The sequence below is a fragment of the Anas platyrhynchos genome, chromosome 8 (genome assembly GCF_047663525.1).
Source record: "Anas platyrhynchos isolate ZD024472 breed Pekin duck chromosome 8, IASCAAS_PekinDuck_T2T, whole genome shotgun sequence".
Taxonomy (NCBI): Eukaryota; Metazoa; Chordata; class Aves; order Anseriformes; family Anatidae; genus Anas; species Anas platyrhynchos.
In genome coordinates this window covers 22,913,465-22,936,520 of record NC_092594.1, presented here as the reverse complement: position 1 = coordinate 22,936,520, position 23,056 = coordinate 22,913,465, and the positions used below count along the sequence as shown (strand labels likewise).

At 40.6% G+C, this 23,056-nt stretch overlaps 1 protein-coding gene across 1 annotated transcript in view; it reads right to left on the bottom strand.

The window, feature by feature from the left end:
• The window catches only part of COLGALT2 (collagen beta(1-O)galactosyltransferase 2), a 148,582-nt gene that overhangs the window by 124,057 nt on the left and 1,469 nt on the right, over positions 1 to 23,056 (bottom strand). The window contains exons 2-3 of the mRNA XM_072041575.1: positions 9,406 to 9,538; positions 1,513 to 1,623 (exon numbers count right to left, since the gene is read on the bottom strand). The gene's annotated coding sequence lies outside the window, so the exon portion shown is untranslated. The remainder of the gene's footprint in view (positions 1 to 1,512; positions 1,624 to 9,405; positions 9,539 to 23,056) is intronic.

The window sequence follows — 23,056 nt, the reverse complement described above, 5'->3', positions numbered from 1 at the left end:
ACCAGGATAAAAAACAAGCCATCTGCTTCCCCCAGAGTGCAGCCCTTCCCCGGCAGCTCAGTGTAATTCTCCTATGTACTTTTCATCCTCTCCCAATATTTATACTTATGATTATTGCTTACCAGGACAGCCGCATGGACTAATTGCCATGTTTTGAGCACAGTCTTTTATGGCTAAGCCATAAAACTCACTGAGTGTAACTTCTGACCATGTAATGTGTCTTTCCAAAACCAAATTTGAAGGCTCAAAAACTAGCAAAGCGGGAAAGAATAGGATGTGAGTTGTCAAGTATTCATGTGCAGACAGACTTTGGTGACTAGTAGTATCTACACTGTGGTGTGAAGAGACCTTTGACAAATATTTTACCAAGGTTTTTTGGACAAGAGGGCACCAGTACCTGGTGAAATTGAAGGTCTTGACGTACCAAAGGAGCTATGATTGCCTATGCAACATCAAAAATTAATATACCCTTAATCTGTTCTCAGTCTAAACTAAACTGAAATGAATGCTGTGGTCTCATCTCACCCTAGACTGGCTGGCACCCTAGACTGGCACCCTAACCTGGGCAGATGGACATTCAAAAGCAACAGAGAGTTGTGACTTTAATTTTAGGAGCTATAGTTCCTTATCCATAAGGCAATCACAATGCCAGTCCCCAGCTTTGTGGGGGGTAGTGAGGATTAATGCTGGTGCAGCACAAGGCAGCAGACTGAGCAATGCCATTCACCAGAACATGAAGGAATGAATAGCTCTGTCTCAGATCAGCCTTTCAATCTTGGGCTGAAAACAGAGAATGGGATCAGTCACCAAATAGTTAGAAAGAAGCAGGCAGTCACGTTGACTTGGCATTAAGTGCTCATCTAAAGATTAAAGAAAAGGTTCTGTTTAAAAAATGGATGAACTTGCAAGGGAGCTGGAACGAAGTTGTGATGTGCCATCCTAATAGCCTTTTCTGACTTCTGAGTGGCTGATTTTTTCAGAGTGACTAATTAAAATAAGTCAAATGGCCTGTAGTTAAGTTTTGGTGACTCCACTTAGGGACCAGTTAGTACCAGATCAGTGTAATAAGCAGTCCGTGTGTGTCATTCCTGTACACTTCATCCCCGCAGAGATTTCCTGCCACTGCTGCAAATATGTTGTTTGCAGGGAGATCAATGGCCTTAACAGTTTGCCTTTAGGCTCCATGGGAAAGCAATTGCAAGGGGAAACACAGAGAGGTCTTCTTTTGTCAGACAGACTCTGGCAGCTTTTCAAACTGGCAGCATCCAATTACAGGCAAGGAGAAATCTTTTAACCTGTTTTCCTGGGGAAACAAGGCTGGTATGATCACATTGTGTGCCAGTTCTCCTGTAAGACCAGCACCCCTAATAGCTTTAACCAAAGCTAGCTAGCAAGCTGGCATAAAGATCTTCAAAAAATGAAGCTTCTCTAATTTTCATAAAAATAGAGCAGCACGTAGAGAAAATTAGCACTATGAATGCTCCTGCAGAAGAAAAGGCAGGAAGAACTTACCTCCCAGCTATTGTCTTCAGCAGATGCCACTGGCAATGGATGTACTCGCCAACTAATCCGCAGGTATGAAGCTCCAGGGAACAGTGTGTGCTGTCTTCTGCCTGGGTGACACTAAAAGAAAAGAGACGTGATTACAGTGGGGGCCACAGGTGACATGAAAGAGTAACTGCACAAGGAAAGGGTCAGCAAATGACAAGAGGAGAGTTCGATCTATTTTGCACAGAACTTCGTATCTGGGAGCCCTGTGATTGTTATCATGGAAGGTTTGCTTCCTAGTATAGTACATACTTTGAGAAACTTTATCTCAGGACAGGTGTGGAAGGACACAGCTTTGTATCAAACACTTCTGCATGGTGAGTACAGCTTCCCTATTCATTCAGAGGAGGTCTTGAAATCTTTGGATTACGATAGCAAATACAACTTTACCAAAGCTTTAGAGCCAGTACCGTTCTTCCCATACCTGTGTCACAAGTTCAGCTACAACTGATTATCTAGGTGCGTTGGCCTCAGTAATGATCCAGTACATCTATGGCATTGCCATGACCGCAGCATGTGGAAGGGCCATTTTCTGTCCCTGGCTGTCAGTGTTGGCAAGTGTGGATTCACTGCTGAAGGCTACCTTCTCAGTAAGCAGATGTGATTCACATGAAGTTATGGTTGTTTTCTGCCTGAAGAGAAGAGAGTAAAGACTTTCTCTGCTTTCTCTTGTTGTCCCAGCACTTTTAGTACCAAGGGTTGGCTACTAACAGACCTCAAAATGGATTTTCTCCTACTCTGAACCTTCTCAATGGTACTGAAGCTAATGGGCTGGATCAGGTAGAGTTGATCTTGCAGATGCAATCTCTGTAATGGAGAGGGTGACTGAGAAGCAGTAAGTTGACTTTGTATGCTAGCGGCCAGAGAACAGTATCAAAGCTTTTTACTTTTAGCTGAGCATGTTTAGTACAGCATAGAGGCCAGAGAATGGAAGAGCCCATGTTCATTAATCAGAGAAGGACAGCACTTAAATAATGGCCTCTCACACAGAAAAAATAGTGTTTAACAGCTTCTGCAGTAATTTTTGTGCCACAGATTAGTGTTTTTTGCAGAGAAAAGGGACAGAGAGCTGAGCAAGCTGTTCATTGGTCTTCCTGTTTCAGCATAAATATGTTCTCACATTCAGCTGCACTTGGCAAACCAAGTCATATTTAGCCTTTAGCTAGAACTGTTTACAATTTGCTCCTGAAAACAGCCCTGAGCATGTCATTGCACAGGAAAGAGTTCAGCCAGTGCCAGCTGAAGTATGGGAGGTGTGCAACTCTCTTGTAAGGAGTCTGCAGATTCAGGTACATTTTGTATTAAAATACCCGCCATTTGGTTCAGTCTGGCCCATGTGACAGGCTGAGCTGCTTTGTAATTTATTTTTACATATGGCTGGGGGCAATTCATCTCTGTAAAGGAAGATTTAATGACAAGTACTGACAGAGACCTGTCTTGCTCCTCCAGCTATTTTACGATGAACCAGCATCTCCACAGCAGACAAACTCACTGGTCAGGCCAATTTAGTATAATCAATATTTCTTTTAGGTTTACATTAAAACCACTTGGGATTTCAAAAGAACTGGAGGATTTGGACTGGCACTTGAATACCCTGACGAGCAAGCATTGTCCCATAATGGCATCCCCTAAAGCCACTGGTACAACCAAGACAGCAGTTAAGAGTTCTTTGCTTCAGGAATTGTGTCAGGTGAGGAGTGCAGAAGTAGTTTTCTGAATAAAAGAGGTCAAGCCCAAGAAGTTCACCAGAGAAACATTTACCTGTAGCTGGGCTTGCAGCAGAAACTAACCAGAAAACCTGCTTTGAAGACGTGACCATCTTAAAGCCTGGGAGGAGTCAGGAGCATGCAGGCATAGTCATCTGTCTGCACTAAGCCATGGCCGTGGGCTCTTTAGCTCTAGTTATGGCCAATAATTTTGTAGGCATCACAGAAGAGAAGTCATCTAATATTAAAATATTTGACTGCAGCTTTTCTGTAACAGCAACAAAAAAATAAAAAATATTATATATATATATATAGGGAGTATCAGAAGATTATGTCAAGGTGGCTGGGTGTTAGAGGCTTTTCCTGACAGGCAGAATTCATATTCCTAGCACAGGTCTTCATTTATATTAGGTAGAGAAATTGAAATTCTGTTTTCTTTGAAGAACTTGTAGGCCTGAAAGCATGAAAGCTTCTTCTCCCTCTACCTACCCTAATAAAGACATTGCTTCTACCCAGAGCCCTTGTCTTGCATTCTGTAGCCAAGTAGATAATTCTGAAAAGCCATCCAGACCATGACTGCTTTTACTGTTCATGACAGGAGTTTGTGGCCTGAAAGAAACACTCACCCAGGGTGATATATCTGAATGTTTCCATTTTCTTTGATACTATTCTTACCTCGTGAAATCATTTATTCTCACCCACTTTTCCATTTACAGTTTAATATAGCACAGGTTTACATTGTTTGAGTTATTATCAGCATGCAGGATTATCACTCTGTTCTGGGCAGACATTTTAATTTCTATCAGCTGTCATACCCTGGGAAAGATAATTAAGCACTTTTCATTTTCCATTAAAAATGGTATACAAAAGCTGGACATTAAAACCAGAGAGATTTCCAAATCAGAACATAGGAGTAGCTTCAAACTTTCCTTTGGCAGAGAGCCAACGGCAAGGTTCAGCAGAAGTTCACCATTTCCCATTGTGTAAGGCTATTTGTTTAACATTTCTTTTGTCTGAAGTGGCCTTGTCAAATTAAATCTCCACATAATTTTCATTTGGCCCTTCACTCACATCTGAGCTGTCACTTCTGTAGAAGCAGTTTGACTTTGGGCTTAACAAGAATGTAAGCATAAGTAGATACAGTTTTTAAAAATTCACATAACTTTTCAGCTAAATTGTAAAGTCAACTTTCAAAAAACCAAGGACCAGCCAGCCTCAGAATCTTATGGCATAAAAACCCAAAGACATTTCCAAGGACCAGGATTCAACAGCTTGGCTCACTTCATGTTTTTAGGCAGGATAGCCCAAGCATCGCAGCCAAACTCAAATATCTGTAATTATATTTTGACTAGATAAAAAAAAAGAGCCTCACATTGTTTTGAGTGAGGAACATATCCTTCTTAACATCCTGTTCTGTGCTGTGTAGCAATGCAGCTTGTCACCTTCCCTTCCTTCAGCATGAAGCCATCCATGTGTTGTAGGTACACAACATCTGTGGTGCCCTACAGGGTCCCTCTGACACAGTGCTTTCTCATGAACATAGTTCACGTTTGCTCTACGTACATGATACAATGACATTCATTTAACAAATTAATGTCATCTCCTGGCAGGAGTATGTTTCAGAATTTAACTTGGGGCTGAAATCTGAGCTGCTGTTACTGTTTTAGTGCTGTGCCATGGTTGTACACACAACTACCAAGATCAAGGTTTTCAGCTAGGGCATGTACCTGTCTGTGTAACCACTTACCTAGCTAACATTGAGCCAGTATAACAGTATTTTTTTTCTCTCTCTCTCTTTTTTTTTTTTTTTTTTATAAGACTATAATAACAATAATATGGAAAGAGATTTGCTGAAACCTTTTAAAGTGTTATCGGTGAATAAGGAATGGACTTGACGGCCACACGCAGAGCGTGGTGGTCAATGGTTCTATGTACAGGTGGAGGCTGGTGACGAGTGGTGTCCCTCAGGGGTCTGTCTTGGAACAAGTGCTTCTCAATATCTTTATCAATGACATGGACAATGGGATTGGGTGCACCTCAGCAAGTTTGCAGATGACACCAAGCTAAGTGGTATGGTTGATACCAAAGAAAGAAGAGATGCCATTCAAAAGGACCTGGACAAGCTTGAGAAGTGGGCCCATGTGAACCTGATAAGGTTCAACAAGTCCAAGTGCGAGGTGCTGCACCTGGGTCGAGGTAATCCCAGATATGAGCACAGGCTGGGGGAAGAACTCACTGAGAGCAGCCCTACAGGGAAGGATGTGGTGGTTCTGGTGGATGAAAAGCTCAACATGAGCCAGCAGTGTGTGCCTGCAGCCCAGAAGGGCAACTGCATCCTGGGCTGCACCAACAGAGGTGTGACCAGCAGGCCGAGGGAGGTGACTGTGCCCCTCTGCTCTGCCTGTGTGAGGCCCCACCTGGAGTCCTGCATCCAGGTCTGGGGCCCCCAGCACCAGGAGGACGTGGGGCTGTTAGAGTGGGTAGAGAGGAGGCCATAAGGATGCTCAGAGGCTGGAGCAGCTCTCTTGGGAAGAAAGGCTGAGAGAGCTGGGGCTGTTCAGCCTGGAGAAGAGAAGGCAGATAGAACAAGGGTGAAAGAGAAGGCAGATAGAACAAGGGTGAATGGTCTTAAACTAAAAGAGGATAGATTTAGACTAGACATTAGGAGGAAATTCTTCACTGTAAGGGTAGTGAAGCACTGGCACAGGTTGCCAAGAGAAGTTGTGGATGCCCCATCCCTGGAGGTGTTCAAGGCCAGGCTGGATGGGGCCTTGGCCAACCTGGTCTGGTGCGTGGGATCTATAATAGGGGGTTTGCAGTTGGATGATCTTTAAGGTCCTTTCCAACCTGATCCATTCTATGTTTCTATGATTATATTAATAGGTAACATCACTAAACATTGTACAGAACAACCTCTACTAGTATTTGATATAGAAATGAAAAAAACAAACCCCAAACATGATTGCTGGTACAGAATCACACAGGTTGGAAGGGAACTCCAGAGGTCCTCTACTCCAACCTCCTGCTGAAGGCTGGTCCATCTCTTAGGGCAATCTATGACAGTGTTTCTCCACCATCATGGCAGAAATTTATTTTCTTCTATTGAATTGCAATTATCGGAAAGTCTTACACAATCAAAAGGAAAAGAAATTCAGTCCCAGCTGGTTCAAGAAGGCACACACGTTTCCAGCATGGTTTTTTCAGCTTTCAAAATTTTTCCTTCCTCCTTAGCATTTTTGAGCTGCAAATAAAATTACATTTCTCACCAATCTACTCAATTGTCTATATACTGCATTTGTGTTCTAGAAGCTGCCAAGGCCACATCTCATTTTAATTCCCTGATGGCCTTGCTCAAAGGCCTGCTGTCACTGTATGGAAGTCCAGTATACTTAAAAAATTAATTACAGAAAATTACACAGTTACTGAAGACTTCCAGACAGCTTCTTTGGTTTCATTACTAAAGATTTAAATGGCTGCAGCAATAGCAGCTGCAATCAGCCGAGTTGTCTTTTTAAGGGTCTACAACACAGCACACTGCAAAGATCACTGCACTCCCAGAGATGCATTGCCTCCTGGCCCCAAGAAGTCACTGCTATTTCTCTTTTGCTGATCTCCTGTGAAAGCAGGGAGGAAATGAGTTCAGCTAATGCCCCTGCTAACTAGGAACAACAGAGCATACTCCTTATGTGATGGCATATTTCATATTTTGCATATCTTTAATTTGGAGATGCATGTCTCATTATTAATGGGACTGGGACTCTGGCTGCTGCAACATGCCAACAGCTAGCACTGTGCTGCAGAACCACATGTGAAAGGGAGACTCAGCTCAGCCTGATGCTCCTGGCAAAAATCTCTTTGATTTTTTCGGTTGCATTCACCAGACTATCCCTCACTGCTGACACGCAGCACTGCAGCAACATCTTTCTGATGCTTCATCTGATCTACTGCACCTTTCCTTCGCTGTCTGAGATACAGCAATGCTAATACATTACACATGAAATGTCAGCTGAGAGATGGGCTGTCCCCAGGAGAGCCATTCGAACTGATAAAAGATGAACAACTTGATGTGATCATAAGAATTAACAATACTAAACATGTCTCTGTGAGGCTTTTGACAAGCTCCTGACTGTCACATACATTTGACTAGCTGCTCTTTGCCACAATATTGTTTTTTTTTTATATCCTTGGATGATACAATATAATGCAAGGTACTTGTATGTTTGCCTTATACTGGGGATGCTTCAGCTTTTCTCTCTCTTCATCATTTACTGATACATACCTAACCACAGAGTACTAACCAGAAAATTGATATCCATAATTGGAAAGATTTCTCCACTAACAAAACCAAACACTTCTGAAATGTTGCTCTATGGTGTCAAAGAGTTGTTGCTTATCATCTCATGAGAACCTGTAGCCCTGCAGCAGGAGACATCTAGAAGTTTGTAAATTAATACATATTAAAAATTTTAGAATTAAATCAGAAAAAAAAACAAAACACTATTATTTTATGAGATTAAAAAATATTTTTTTTCAATTACTCATGACATTGTGAGGGAGTTTTGATTAATCCCTTCCCCACACCAAACCCCACCAGCCATGCTCCAAAAAGCTATGGTGGGATGGCAATAAGGAGGATTCAGATTTCAGAAAGAATGTGGAAATGTTATTGAAAATGGTGGAGTTTAGTCTTCAGTTTTCCAATCAAGAAAACAAAAATTAGGAAAAATGCAAAGACCTACCTTTAACATAGCACATTTTTAATTTAACAGTGAAAATAAAGAAATCATTTTCAGCCCATTGGAAGGAAGTGCAGCTATTTGCACAGTGTATTCATTTAGGCTCCCTCTGTGTTAACATGCACCACAAACTGCAACTATTTTAATGGTTTTTAGCTACTGCATTCTTACATGTCATTGAAAACATCCGGCTTTCTACGAAACAAATTTGTGTTCTAACAAGGTATTTGTCTAGAGTATCTATTCCTTTACACATTGTCAGATAGGAAGTTTGAAAATGAAACAATGGAATACACACAAGCCAGAATTCTTTTCTGGGTATCAAGAGAAGATTTATAAATGTCACTTCATTTGCCCCAAAGCAATTTACTCTTTTACAGCTTTAGAACAGAAAGAACTGAATATGTGCATTATGAATTTATTTAACATCCTTCTGCTTTGACCTTCACCACACTTTCTTCCCAGAAATGATTTTCTTGTTTATGGTTTAATCTATTTTCACTTGACTTCCTACTAGGTCATAACTTTATGTGTATTTTTGCTCTCAGAAAGCAAAAAATCCCACCTGTGGTTACCGGGAGGTGCAGGCACCACTGCACACTTCTCAGCCAGCCAGCCAGCTAGCCTTACTTCCCCTGGGCACAGAGAGAGCCCAAAGCACAATCACTTCTCAGATTGCCTACAAAATGGTGGGAAATTTAGTCATCGTACTGCTCTCTCCATGATCAGTTTTCAGGTATCTATGAAACCTCATACAAACTGTCCCTGTTATGTATTTGCTGCATGTCCCCAGAGCAGACTGCAACCCCTTCGTCCTTATTTGTACACTGCCTGAACTCACCCTTTCAGCTGCATTAGAGGTAATTTCAGTGTTATCTCCTTTGATGTCTAGTGTGTTGTTTTGCTCTTCTAAAATATCACTTCCCGTATCACCTCTCCATTATATCCAATAAAAGGTCAAGCTACTAGTTGCATTTTCTCTTCCAGTCCCAGATGAGTCTTCTATTTTTAACATGCTTCAGAAAGTAAAATTACAGAAAAAGGGCATTTTTACTCACCTACTTACTCTTGCAAATTGCCGCAGCATTTGGTTAAAAAGCTATAGCTGACAGGTATGTTTTCAACCCGCCTCGCCACATTTGCAACGACTACTCCAGGCTGTTGTGAGAGAAACTCTTGGTCTCACATAGAAGCACAGTGTACCAATAGTAAGGGCTGAGTATCAAATCCACGGGACTTTTTATTTTAAAACCTAGTTAATTCCCAGTTAGCAAGCTCCTTTTCAGCTGCCTTCAGCCCTTACCCCATTCCTGGATAACTGCTTTCTTCTAAAACCTCCTCCTCCTCCTCTGAGCTCACTGACTTCTCCATTCTCATGTCTCACTCCTGTGGGACTGTCCCAAGTCTGTACTCACCTAAGAGCAGAACTCCAGTCCCATGTCCCTTTCAGGAGAGCCTGGTGTCATAGCTTTGTTCTTGATGCAAAGCACCTGTCTTTCTTGGGGAGGTTTGTCATGCTGTCTGGTTTCACGCATCCAACTTTGGTGCCTAAGGAGACATTAAAAAGGGAGAGGGAGGAGTCTTCACTGGAGAGCACAACTCAGATGGCCTGAACCAGGCTTCAGCAAGTCTCCAGTGACTGTAAGTAAAGCCAAGGTAAGTCAGCTTTCTAATTGCACATTTAAATTGGGAAGTGACTGCTTGCACCGTCACTCTAATGAATTTCCATCACCTGTTCAGCACTCATTCCAAGTTTGCCATTTGGCTTTGATAAAAACGTCAGTGTGATGATGTGGGAATTACAGCTCGTCCCCACGTAGGGAAGTACAGAACTTCATCATGCTCGAGACGAACACAACTGCTGGGTTGTTGTAAACCAATATCACAGTACTGCTAACAACTTCTTAGGACAAAAATGACATTATGGACTTTTACTTTATGTTGTCTGAGGATCTAAACTGTATTAAAACATTTAATTTTGGTGACAGACCTGTAATTAACCCAATATGTAGTTTAGTGAGGAACTGCAACAAATACACACTGACATTTACAATATTATTCAAGACCTTTTTGCATGCTGAAGCAATAAAGCTAATTCATCATGCATTTTTCTGAAGAGATTCTTTCTTCAGCTCTCAAAATATTTATGACTGCCAGTCCTTCCTTCCTTTGCTTTTTTTTTTTTTTTTTTTTTTAAATCTATGCAGATCATCAGTTTCTCCCTAAAACTAGCTGAAGCTAGCTTGGGTATTTGCCAGCTTGAAAGGCATCAAGTTTGCTGTATATCAGACTGCTTTGAAGGATGCCTTTCATTTAAAATGTTATGTCCTTTAACACTACATTTAACCTACATTTTATTGGACTAGCTACATTAAGGGTCTTTATTTCTAAAAGTTTATTTCACCTCCCAGTGGCATCAAGAGGAAATTTTGTGGCAGAGCTGAGGTAAATTAACTGACTCTTAAAGGGGAGGGTTATTTTTGTTAATAAAATCAGTAAATGTCTCTGTCAGAAAGTTATGAATACCAGAAAGGACAGTTGCTTCACATCAAGTAGAAATAGTGTGTTACACATATTTATTTAGATAGCAGATTTCAATCCACATTCTGGGCAGTGGTCATCAGAGATGCCAGGGCACAAGCAGGGCACTGAGAGTGCTCAGGAAATGGTCTGGCTTGCACAGAAGAGGTACAGCTTCATGAAGATGAGGGAAGCAAGCAACTCTCCTCTTCGCTTTTAGCAGAAGATAAGGAAGAACAGCAGCAAACTGCTGCACCAAGACCTGTACTATGGACTAAAACACATAGAAGCACAAGTTCCAAAACCACACATGCCTACCTTATGCACAAAAATAACCTGGTTTAGATTTAATGCAAGGTTGACAAGGAAGTTCTTTAAGTCAAGCAACCTTCCCTGCACAACACAACCTGAAAATGAGTAAGAAATACTTTCCAAACAGAATCACTGAGTTCCCTTTCCATATGATTATTACACTTCCCTTTGTCTTTGCTCTGGGATTCAGGCAAAGAGCAGAAAAGACGCTGTGAAACTATATCTCTTCTCACAATCTGGAGCCCACACAGAAATAGGAGCTATCTGAAACGTCCCAAGGAAAAACATACTGGTTCAAATTTCACTTGGCTTTACTCATTCCTATTGAGCCATTGTGCTTTTGGGTACTTATCTGCACCAATGTACTGTAGCTCAACCAGTGGCAGAAAGGAAGACATGGGTAACTTCCTTGGATACTGGAAGATAAATGCCTGGAGCTTTACTCATACGGTGCAATATTTCTTTACCAAGTATACCATGAAACCCCAGTCCCAGTGAGATAAGAGTTGCTCAGTTAAATTGCTGCTAACAGGGAATTTTCTTCCTTTCACTAAGACACACTATGTTCTTGGTTTTACACATAGTTTTCCCACTAGCAACACCAACACGTGTATCCCCTGAAAAACTGAGAGTAAGCATCAACTGATGCAGAGGCACATGTGTGTTTTGGTGACTGAATACAAGGTTTGGAGCTAAATCATCATCTTGGGACTTACTTGCTACTCTCAACACGTGAAAAACTATCTTAGATGAATTATGGACTTGACCCAGTACAGATTAACTTTACTAAATTCATAGGAATAGTCGAATTCCTATGTAGTTCTGAGCACCTAAACCTCTGCTATAACATCACTATGCAGAACACTGAATAAGAACTCTTAGGAGCATGCTGGGAGGACTATTTTGCCATCACTTTTAAAGATAAAAAATATTAAATAATGCACAGTAATACAAGAAATAGCTATAGTTTAAGCAGAGTAGTAACTTCGAGTACAGCAATGGTGGAAAACAGCAATGGTTACTAGCTAGAAATTGAGATTTTTCAGTAGCAAAGCATCTACCACTTTCCAGTGACCCTGTCTTGCAACCCCTGCTGTGAACAGAACTATTGATCCAGGAGAGGTTGTTTTGCTCCGAGGTTTGAATTCAGATCCCTGTAAGCATGCAGCTCTCCTCCAAGTGTGCTGCCCAGCAGTGCACTCAAGCCAAGTAGAGATGACCCTGTAACACAGTCTGTTTTCTCACAGATATGTCCCAGCCCAGCTCAGGTACTGGTTAGCCTCCTGGCTGCATATGGGCTGATAACTTCCTGTGAGTCATTTCAGCAAATACAGTTCCTCTCTCTTGCATTCATCCAGAGTTCTGGGAAGATTTCACTTGCCTTCTGATTTTTTTTTTTTTTTTTTTTTATCATCTGCAACTGAGTCATCCTCCATGTCTTCCGCAGTCTGGATTAATTCCTTCTTTGGCATATGGGATTTCCCCTCCCACTCTTCTTCCACAAATTCTTTGAGCAAGTCATCTTGCTTCCCTGCCTTAGTTTTTCCACCTCTAACACAGCAATCAGTACACTTCCCTTCCTCAAAGCTCTTTTAAGAAAAAATCCTCTTCTATCAGCAAGATACTGTGATAACTACCACAGAAACTATGTAAGCAGTATGACCCGTGGTGTGCTTTCACAGGAGTATCAGTGAATGAATAAACGTGCTTCTTTTTTCAGCTAACCACATCTTTGGAACAGAAAATAGTAGTCACAGCAAGCAGATGCTGCCAAATAGGAGCTGTTCTATAGACAGGGCTGGTATGGAAGGTAAGGGGCAAAAACTGGGGTTTCCCACATGGAGCTGCAGATTTAAAGGTGGAGAAGAAGGAGGAAGAGAAGACACTTAATGGACAAAGGACAGGCAAGCTGGTTTCTGGGGCAGAGACAACCATGATGAAGCATAAAGCTTGGAGGCACTTCCAGCACCTAATTCAGGAATTAACCTGAGGTTTTAGCAGGCAGACCTACTGAGTGCTCTTCCTCTGCAGCCCTGGTCTCACTACAGTGACAGAAAACACACTCTCCCAAGAAAAACTGCAGCAGTATATACAGTGCTGAGGCTAATGAAAACATCAGCCAACTTTCCACTCGGCGCTGGAACTGTGCCAATACTGACCAAATTGCTGATGTTGTTAAATAGACTCCCTTTCATTTGAAATGCAAACAAGTAAATACTAGTGCTACCTCTAATGAGACTTTGAGAATGCACATACCAAAATAAAAACGTTCATTACCCCTACATACTGCTTAGATCGTACAAAGCGTTTGGGGATGATATACTACTACAGCTCAGACAGATTAGACTCAATGATAAGAAAGCTAAAAGCAGAAACAGCTTGCAGTCTATGCTGGACACTGGCTTGTGAGTTCAAAATGATACCTAAATGTTCTGTATTCATGCTTCATCTGTATTTTTTCAGCTCAGAGTTAAGGTCTAACAAGCTCCCCACACATCACAAGCATGTGAGCATACTGCAGAGCTCTCAGGACAGCCTTTTCTGAGAAACCTCACAGGACCAAAAGACACCTGAACGCTCAGCTTCCAGGGATGCTTTAATTTATTTTCACAGTCACACAAAACCAAGGAGAATCCAACCCTGCCCATTTTATGTTCATTCTTTGCAACAAGTGTGGACTCCTTCCTCGGATAGTAAATAAAATACTCTTAGTCTATAAATCTTGGGAAATAGCTGTCTCTTTCAGCATCAGATCTACTTTCCTGGCTTGCTCCAGGGCAGATTGGGTAACAGTCTCCGACTCATCTCTTAGCCCAGAAGGTTTATACATTGATAGAGCATCCTGGAAAAGATTTTGTAATTTACCTGCTGCTGGAGAGGATATAGAGCACTTCTCCTACAACAGAAATAATATTCTGCATATATTGTTAAGAGAGTCCTTTGTAATACTGCTTTGTAGTACACAGTGGGTTTTTTTGTTTGTTTGTTTGGTTTGGTTTTGTTCGCTTCACTTACATCTGGTACCTTTTATGGGCTTTGGACCACTCACATTTCTGAATCATTTGCATTATTCTTAATACCATCGTGACTGAGATGAGAGTTTGGCTTTTATACTGCAATTTACTAGCAGGACCTGCATGTTGAAACAAATTGTAATGCTAGGGATTTGTATCTTCAAGTATTGTTCAAACACAGCATAATAAAACTTTGCACTGCTCAGGTGAGGAACCAAGAAGTATTCTTTCTCTTTCAATGACGACTGAGAAACGGAGGCACTGAAGTTGATGCCATGCACAACCAAGCCCAGCGCAGAGCTCAGGCTGGGTTCCCAGCTCTCCACCCAAAGCTGATTCTCATCTAACTGTCCTGATCATGCCAAGCGAAGAGAAGGCTCCTTGTTCTTTGCAAATAGTCACAATCAAAGAAGCCTTAATCCTCTTTTGAGCCTCAGGACCTTGGTGCTTGGCAGGGTAGGGGGTATTCCCACTCAGTCTCGCAGTTACCAGGCTAGATTGCTCTTCATCCAACACCACGGAGTTTGGCCGAGAGGGAACCTCCTCCAGCACTTCAACTGTACAGGCAAATACCTAACAGGCTTATGTACAGCATTCAGTCTCCCTTCTGGTCACAAGATAACAAGAATAGATAACGCTTAATATAGTAAAATGGGTAAGATGAATGGAGGTAGCTGTTTTCTGGAAGGAACACAGGTGGTGGCTATGAAACTAAGATGAATATTCCTGTTCCCCAGATATTGTGATGTACATTGAGACACTTAGGAGCCTGACTTGGTCCTCACTGAAACAGAAAAAACATTCATTTTATAGTACGATCCTCTCCTTGATAACTAGGATTTCCTCAGTTTCTTGTTTACTGTTTTTTGTTCACTTAATTGTTCCACCTCCAGATAGAGGTGTCCGCTGAAGAGTACAAATTGGTCAGTCTTTTCCCTCCACCTTCGTCACATTAAATGAGCTAATAAAATATCTAGTCCTGCTCATCCAGATACCTCAAAGCCTGCTGTGGAGCAGGTCAACGTAATTACGTATATTTGAAGACAGAGCAACAAAAAGAAGGAACTGGGATGACATCCATACAGATCACACGGCAACACAAATGAGAGGTGAACAAGGCCTGCTACTAAAGTATACCTTCAGACACATTGCTTTCAGTCAATGGTCAAGCTTCTGAAAAATCTGATTAAATCTGACCTTTCAAAGATTATCTAGGGAAAAGAGTTACGGAGATGTACAGGGACAAGATGAAAAGTACTGAACAAAACTGATGCCACAATTTTTGTTTATTTTTGAAATGTTTTGCTAGGCAGACAAAGAGTCACTTCCCTTCGAGAGACAAATTCCTTTAATACATCAGACCACTCACTTTCATGTTTCAAGCAGTAGACAATTAGGAGGAAATCACATCTACAGCTAATCCACTTGAGTTCAGCAGGGTAAACCTTCGTGGCTGATCTGATAATGAACACTACAGCCCCCTTTTTGGTCAATGGTAGAAGTCACAGGTAACACAGAGGTTTGGGTTTGCTCCATACCTTTTAGCTACCAATAGCAGCTCATGGGAAGGAGAACACATCCCACTGTAACTGAGGAGGAAATAACACTTTCTATTTCTTTATGGTTGCAGTGCAAAGTGAAGAGAGGTCTACTTCTGAATACTAACAGACACTTGCTTATCTTTAAGTATCTTTAAAGAGCTATCTATCTTTAAATCTGTCTAAATCAAACTTTCCTTTAGCTTTGCACCTGGAACTCTGAGTCGCATTGAACTTCAGAGACTGGCAGGTATTCCCTTCTATCTCTCCTCACCCTTCTCAGAAGAGCACATATACACACAGACACATACACAAAACAAAAAGCAAACCAAGTAACAGACGTTTGCAACATGTCAGGCACAGTATGTCATAAAAAAAAAAATTACACTGCTATGATGCTTGGAGGCAGGTTAATATTTAGTTTGGCTTATAGTTTCTTCAGGGAGCAGAACCCACCTTAGGGGAGATTGCTAAATGTTTTTGGAAGCCTGGATCCCCCCATCCTACAAACAGCAGGCTACAGAGATGGTAGCTGATGTAGAAAGGCTGCAGCTTTCCCTTCTTTTCCTGTATCACGGGGGTAAGACCTTCATCTCTTGCCTCCTGCTCAGAAAAGGCTGCATTATCTCTACCTATAATTAGCTTGATCAACTGGGTGGGTATTAATACCACATATTTCACACAGTAATGTGACTGTCTTCTACCTCTGCTGTGGCTTCACAATCTACAGAAGCTGCTAGTGAACTTCAGCTAGTTTTGCAAAACTGTAACAACATCCACCAATGTCTGTTTGTAGAAGAAATGTCTCTCTTTTTTTTTCCCCCTCAGGTCAGATTGCCTTCCAGCCCCAAGGCCATCAGTGACAGACATTCTTGTGGCCTTACATTGGGATGTACAATTTTTTTAGCTGAACATTGAATCCGAATTTCTATATCCAATCCAGTCCCCATTGTTTGGACATTAGCTCAAAATGATGGAGAGACCAGTTTTTTGTTATGGTTAAACATGAGTAAATAACAGCCAAACTGTGTGTCACATCTTAACACAGTTCAATGGAACCACTAATTCTGATTTGGCCTCAAACCAAACTCAACTTATCTGGAGTGAACTCTGTAGCAATTTTCTATTTTTAATCACCACAATGTTCTATTATGACTTTGTTGCAGATTTTTTTGAAGTGTAGTCTCAGATACCTGCTTTTTAATTCCCCCTTTTCCTACCATAATCAATTAGAGCAGAACTAGGTACAGAACATGCTGATTAATGGGACTCCACGAATAAACCAAGTCCTTTATGTCACTTCTTAGAACCCTGCAAACATGACATACACAAAGCGTTATTTCTACTAAGCTATATGATTAATTGGTTCTGTTAGGAAGTACGCTAATACCTCTCTGTTCCACAACAGATACCATGTAAAGTTGGCAATAACCCACTGCTCCAATTCCTCTCCCTGCCTCGAAGCTACAAAGATCACTAAGAAAAGACTGCTGCAACACTCTCCCCGTCTTTTTTGGAAAGAACATCCTTCTTACTACTGACTGTTTTTCTTCTTTCTCCAGGAGAGAAACTTTTGAGCAGCCTAGGGAGCAAACAAGTGTGTTTTGATAAGGAACTGAAAGCACTTTTTCTAGTAATTACTGCTGAGGGGGTAGCATTTCCATGTATTTCTGAGTTGAACATATTCCTCCTCTGGAGGAGGAAAAACAAACTCTAATAAAGCAGACAAGCAAAAACGGCAAAACAGTTTACATGTTTATTTAGAGAAAGCTGCCTAAAATGACAATGGAATGATTGCCTTAATAAGAGTTGCTCCCTGAGGATGGGATTCACCTCATTCAGGTAAGACACCACAAGTTAGTTGCCCGTGCTCAAGCTAGGTACCTGAACACAATGCAAGCCTCCATAAGGTCATGCACTTCATCTTAGAATACTCCCCCAAGAAAGTCAGACAAACAAGCCTTTGGAGGTCTTTATTTCTGTCCCTTACTATTTCTCTCCGCTGGCTATAAAAGGAGCCATGGATGACTAGCTGTAACATGGACATTTAACTTTGAGATGCCTAAGATGAGGGAGACAAATACTACACTATAGCTCTGTATCATAACTAATATGTAAAAATTACAATCAAAACACAACTGTGATTAATCATATATCCTTATAAGTTGTGAAATTCAAAGTAATAGTTCCCTTATCAGGGAACTATCAATAGTTCCCATCAGCTTAATATTTTCTGTAAAGGTGCATAGTAACAATAATTCCAAAATAGCTCAGTGTTTTGGACCAAGTTACAATTTCTAAGGGAATCATAACTTTGCCTTGATTTGAATTCAATTAAATTCTCTGCCATAATAGCAGCATAATGGCATAGAACATTTTTCTTTATTTCCTCGGCTTGGAAATTAAAAAAAGAATAACATGCAATGTTGCACAGTGAAATAGACCTTCTCTCCCATATGGACAGCACTATTCTAACGTCAGTATGGTTTCCTTTTGGTACAAAAAATAAACAGATAAATCCATTTATATATTTCTTTATAATATACATTTATATATTGCTTTACAATACCCACCTTCAGTACATAAAAAGGAGGAACTCATGCTAGCTCTTAAAACATGTCGTATTAGCCACAGCTGGTAGCTTTTCTTCTCTGAGTCTGTGTTCTGTAGGCTACTTATTGAATCACTGTTTGTCCCCGCTTTTCCATCTGTGTAAAAGATGTCGGAACCTGAGACCCTGATCTAATAAAAGTTGTGTACATGTTTAACTTTGCACATGGTGCACAGTTCCTTACTGAAATGCTGATAAATGTCTGGGGTAATACACAAATGGTAACTTCACCCACCTTGGCTTTTACTGTTTGAAGCAATCCTTCATCTGGTTAAAAACATGGATTTTTTTTTTTTTTTGTCTGGCACATTAAAATACATGAAAAATCCTCTAATTCTACATTATTATTATAACCTTCAGTTTTTGTTTTATGTTCTTCCTAAGATTATCTTTATGGGCCCTGAAAGATTGATTTGCGTAAATTTTAACAATGCATATCTCCTAAAATAGCAGTCTCAATATTCAACATCAACCGCTAAGATCTTATCATAACAAGTAAACTGCTACTGTTGTATTACAGTTGTCCCACCAAGGAATCATTACATAGCAACTCTTATCTCCCATCATACCAACCCAACTATTTTCCAAATACTCAGACAGCAAACTCAAAATAAAGTACCCTGTATGAAGGATGGCTTCCAAATAACCCTTCTAATTTAAGCCACAGTTTTGGGAGCCTCCTCCATGACATTTGCCACAACAGCATGTCTGAATGCGACCTACATGTATAGTCTGTATGAGCAGGCAGTGCAGATCCCAAAGCAATTCTGGATGGGGTCTCCTTTCGGGACAATTTCCCTTTTTCTAATGAATGGGGTCTGATTTCTAATGCAGACAAAACTGTACATTTCTGATGGAAAGGGGAGGAGTGGGAGTGGATGTGTGCTTTGCAAAAACCTATGCCAGAAGGAGAACTCACTGGTGAGCAGAGTGTCCCTCAATGCTCCCAACAGGAGAGTGCCACCTTTCCAGATCAGGAGACGCAGCTGCTCACAGAAGTGCTATTTAAGAATTTAGTGTCAAAATGAGCTATGTTAGCTTAGGAGGAATAAACAGAAGACATGCTAGCCTGTCAAAGCAGAAGTGAGAAGCAAGTGTAGACTAGAAGAAAATGTTCTCCACTTTTGGTGCTAACTCAGGAACTAGCATTACTCAGCATGAGCTTTGGATCCAGTTCTGCACAATAAAATCAAATGGCTTTTCTGTTGGTGTCTTAAGCAGGAGCACAGTATCCAGTGCTTGGTTGTCACTAAATTCCTGTATCTTCAGATCATGTACTACCTTGTTAGAGGACAGCTTTCCTAATTCATTAATCTGGAATTAGGACCTCAGAATTGGATGCTCTGACACTGACCTTTATTTTCATTTATACAGCATCCAAAATATTCATGGCTTATCTGAGGACTTATCTACCTATTTTGTCTTATCTTGCCTAATTGCAAGGCCAGGTATAGACAGAATAATTTAATCTGAAGAGTAAAGAAACAAACATTGCATGTAAAACTGTGATCGGTAAAGCTTTTCTGAAAATTCCCTGAAGTACCTATAGGTATCTCCTACAGCTGGGCTTGCTTTCAGTCAAGTTTTTAATGTAGGCCCTACTCTGTGATGACAAAAACGTAAACAAGAATCTTCAGGAATATTACTTAGCTTTAAGTAATGCAGATTAATCTTTGACTCTTAAAATATTTCCATCACCATCCTGCCATCTGAACAGGTGTACTGCCCAGTGAGGTGAATAAGAGCAATCCACATTTCCAAGGGCATTATTTACTCTAAAATAATTATTTCTTAAAATGCATTCTCTAATATGCTGAGAATTTGCAATCCATTTTTTTTTTCTTTATAGCAGATTAACACTTTTTCCATTTTAATAACAACAGTGAATGCAATGAGCAGGGCCAGATTGTGCAAAACAAACATGCGCTAATTTGTAATCATTTAAATATGTAAAGCTAGACTTTGATGTTAATGCACCATTAAAAAGAAGCCGGGGAGTTCACGCATCTGTTCCTGTATTGCTTGTCAAGCAGCAGAACAGCTCAAAGTGCAGCTCCTTGATTTACAGCATCAAACTCACTTCAGCAAGTACAAATTTTTGTAAGTGACATCTGTAAATTTTACAGGGCATGGAAAATCCATGAAAGGAGACTAAATCTAGATAGCCTGTGCATTTCTGTCCTCTCTTCATTATCAAGCAGCACCAGCAATCTCATCCAAGCGAGCCTGGCTCTGATTCTCCTCCTGTCCTTAGGGACAGAGGAATGGCTTAATCATCCTGGATGTCATAATCCTTTCACAGTAATTGTATTTTCCAACCCTAAAGATTATGTTTACAAAGACCTTTGAATGTCAGCATGTTTAGGTAAGAGTTCCATGTTTTGGAACTATTATTCTTAAAGGGAAAATGAACGTGCTGTTGTTGAGGTTTACATTAGCATCTCCCAGGCAGGTTCTAGACACCTATTGGTTAGAACCTTTAAGCCCAACAACAATTTACACACATTTTAGTTTTCCTCTCAACTAGCATTGACTGGGAAAATTGTGTAGCAATTTCACCTATTTATCTGTAAGCTGGGCCATGACTTCTCTAATTTTTCCTGTTTCTGAAATATAGAGCTTCATTAAAGTATCAGGAAATACTGACACTTCGATGCCAAATACTTTTTTTTTTTTCTATAAATGGCCTAAAGCGGTGTTTCTAAGCCACCGCTTTAATTACCCTCTTGCCTTTTCCAACACTCCCTTTTACATTTTACATCTTTGAGGCTTGTTCAGCACATATACCAGCTGCAACACTTTTAAATCTCCCTACATACTTAGTGACAGTGTACTGAAAATGCTCTTTAGTGAATGTAAGCATGCTATAATGTGAGTATGAGCATAAGAAAACAGGCACACAATCCTGCCACAACTGGATCCACACTGGAGATAATACATAGCAGCCAGGGGAAAAACCATACTCTACTAAAGCAGATTTATCAGAATAGAAAAAACATGTCGATCGAGCCAATAAATAATCTATCATAGTGTAAATTTTCAATCTGAGACACCAATTCACCACCTTGTGCACAACTTTAAAGGCTGCTGACTTTGTTGGGAATTAAATTACACACGTCCCTGTCTGCTCCAGCTAGCTCATTGCTGTGTCAGGGTCAATATGAACAAACCTCCCACTTACGTCAGACGCAGCCTCACTTGGTAACAGCTTCCCGATTACAAACCTATTGATTTCAGTGGAACACAAGCTATTATCTTAGAGAAGAAAGGATTCTAAAATCTAGCATGGGAGAATTTAGCCTGGAGTTGGAGCTTCTTTCAAAAGAAGACGATCAGTTGTAGTCTGGAGCTACCGACTCTCTTGGTATTGATTTCTACCCTCGTTCTTCTCCTTTCAAAGATTTTTGAGTGTCTTGCAAGGTTTTTTTTTTGTTGTTGTTTTTGTTTTTTACTTTTTCTTACATTAATCTTCTGGCCAGAAAAGGCTGGAAAGAGTTTTGTCTTTGCAAATTTTATCTCTGGCAACCCTTTAAGTCCCTGGATACTGCACTCGAAGTCATTTCATTCCCACAGCACCAGGAGCACCGAATTGAGAAAGCTGGTTTCCTTTTCTTTCAAGATGAAAGCTGTTGTCTTCTTGCAGAAACAACCCCCTGCCCTTGGTTTTTATATTAAAATCATAATTTGTTCTCAGGGCAATGTGCTAATAATCGGGTTCAGGCACCACTAGGCAGGGGCAGAGAATCAGGTTCAGCAGACACTTAGTACCAAATATGTTCTGGATGTCAGAAATTGTTTACACTACTTATCATCTTCCAGCTTCCAAAAACAACTGCCCAGTATGCTGTCTCAAAAAATGAGTAAATCAAGCATGAGAAAACAGGGAAATAAGTATTTTCTTCTTTTACGAGTAACATTGACTGTACTACAGCAGTATACAAAGAGTTGATCGACAAATTTGTGCATGGGGAAGTACATATACATGTAAGTAATTCCATTATGAACGCTAACTAGCAGCATGCATCACAAGGAAAACATCAGAGAGGTTTGTTCATGGAAGCTAAACAAAATATGTTTGCTTTATGCTGCTCTTTTTTGGTCATTTTTATTGGAATCACAGTTACAGCAGCATAGCAATCATGTATTTTTCACTGTGAAAGCTCCATGTGTCTTAGGAAACACTATCAGGCACTCTGTAGCAAACAGGGTAAAAAGCTCAGTTGGCCAACTTCAAACTTGTCAACCTAGAGTTGAAAATATTCCCTCTTCTGGAATCTCTTGATGTTGCTTATGTCCACCTTTCTCCTAGTGATTTACAATTCTGAGAAAAATAATTAGATTGCTAGAAAGAGGAAGGTAGCAGTGACTGCAAATGGGATCTTGCCAATGATTTGGCAAACAAACTGTTATTTATCTTAACATTTTCATAATGGTGAAAGAGAAATGTCCTTAGATATAAACATCTCTGCCTGGTTTACTGGAAGATGCTAAAACTGTAAATGATAAGAAAAAGTATGCTTACTAAAGTCTTTCTAGTTCACATGGTAGCACTTGTTGGCAAAAAAAAAAAAAAACTGAAAAAGCTACACAAGCCTCACCCCAGCCTCCATTTTTTCAGTCAACAGTCATTTTCATGAAAAACTATGCCTCCATACCCACAGACTGCTTCTGTGGATACAAAAAAGGTTTTGCCTGTGAAATTTTGAGTACATGTTGCAATAAAGCTAAAAAGGATTGAATTTCGGGGGAAAAAAATCACAATAAGGTAGAGAACCACTCTGCTGCCCCATTGCTGAGCGGGAGAAGGACACCGAAGGCAGAGGAGTCGGTTTCTGCATCTCTTACCCTACCTAGATGTCTGGTGTATTCTTACCCCAACACACTTAGACTCCTGCCCTGAGATGCTCTGGGTGCTGGGACGTTCTCCAGAGCATGCTGATAAGTCCACCCACAGAGGTTTCTTCTCTGTCACAAGACTTTTAGGTCGAGGAGTGAGAATGAAACAAATCCCTGCCCTTTCGCTCACAGACACCAAGTATTGAACTGCTCACACAAATACTGCACATAGAAT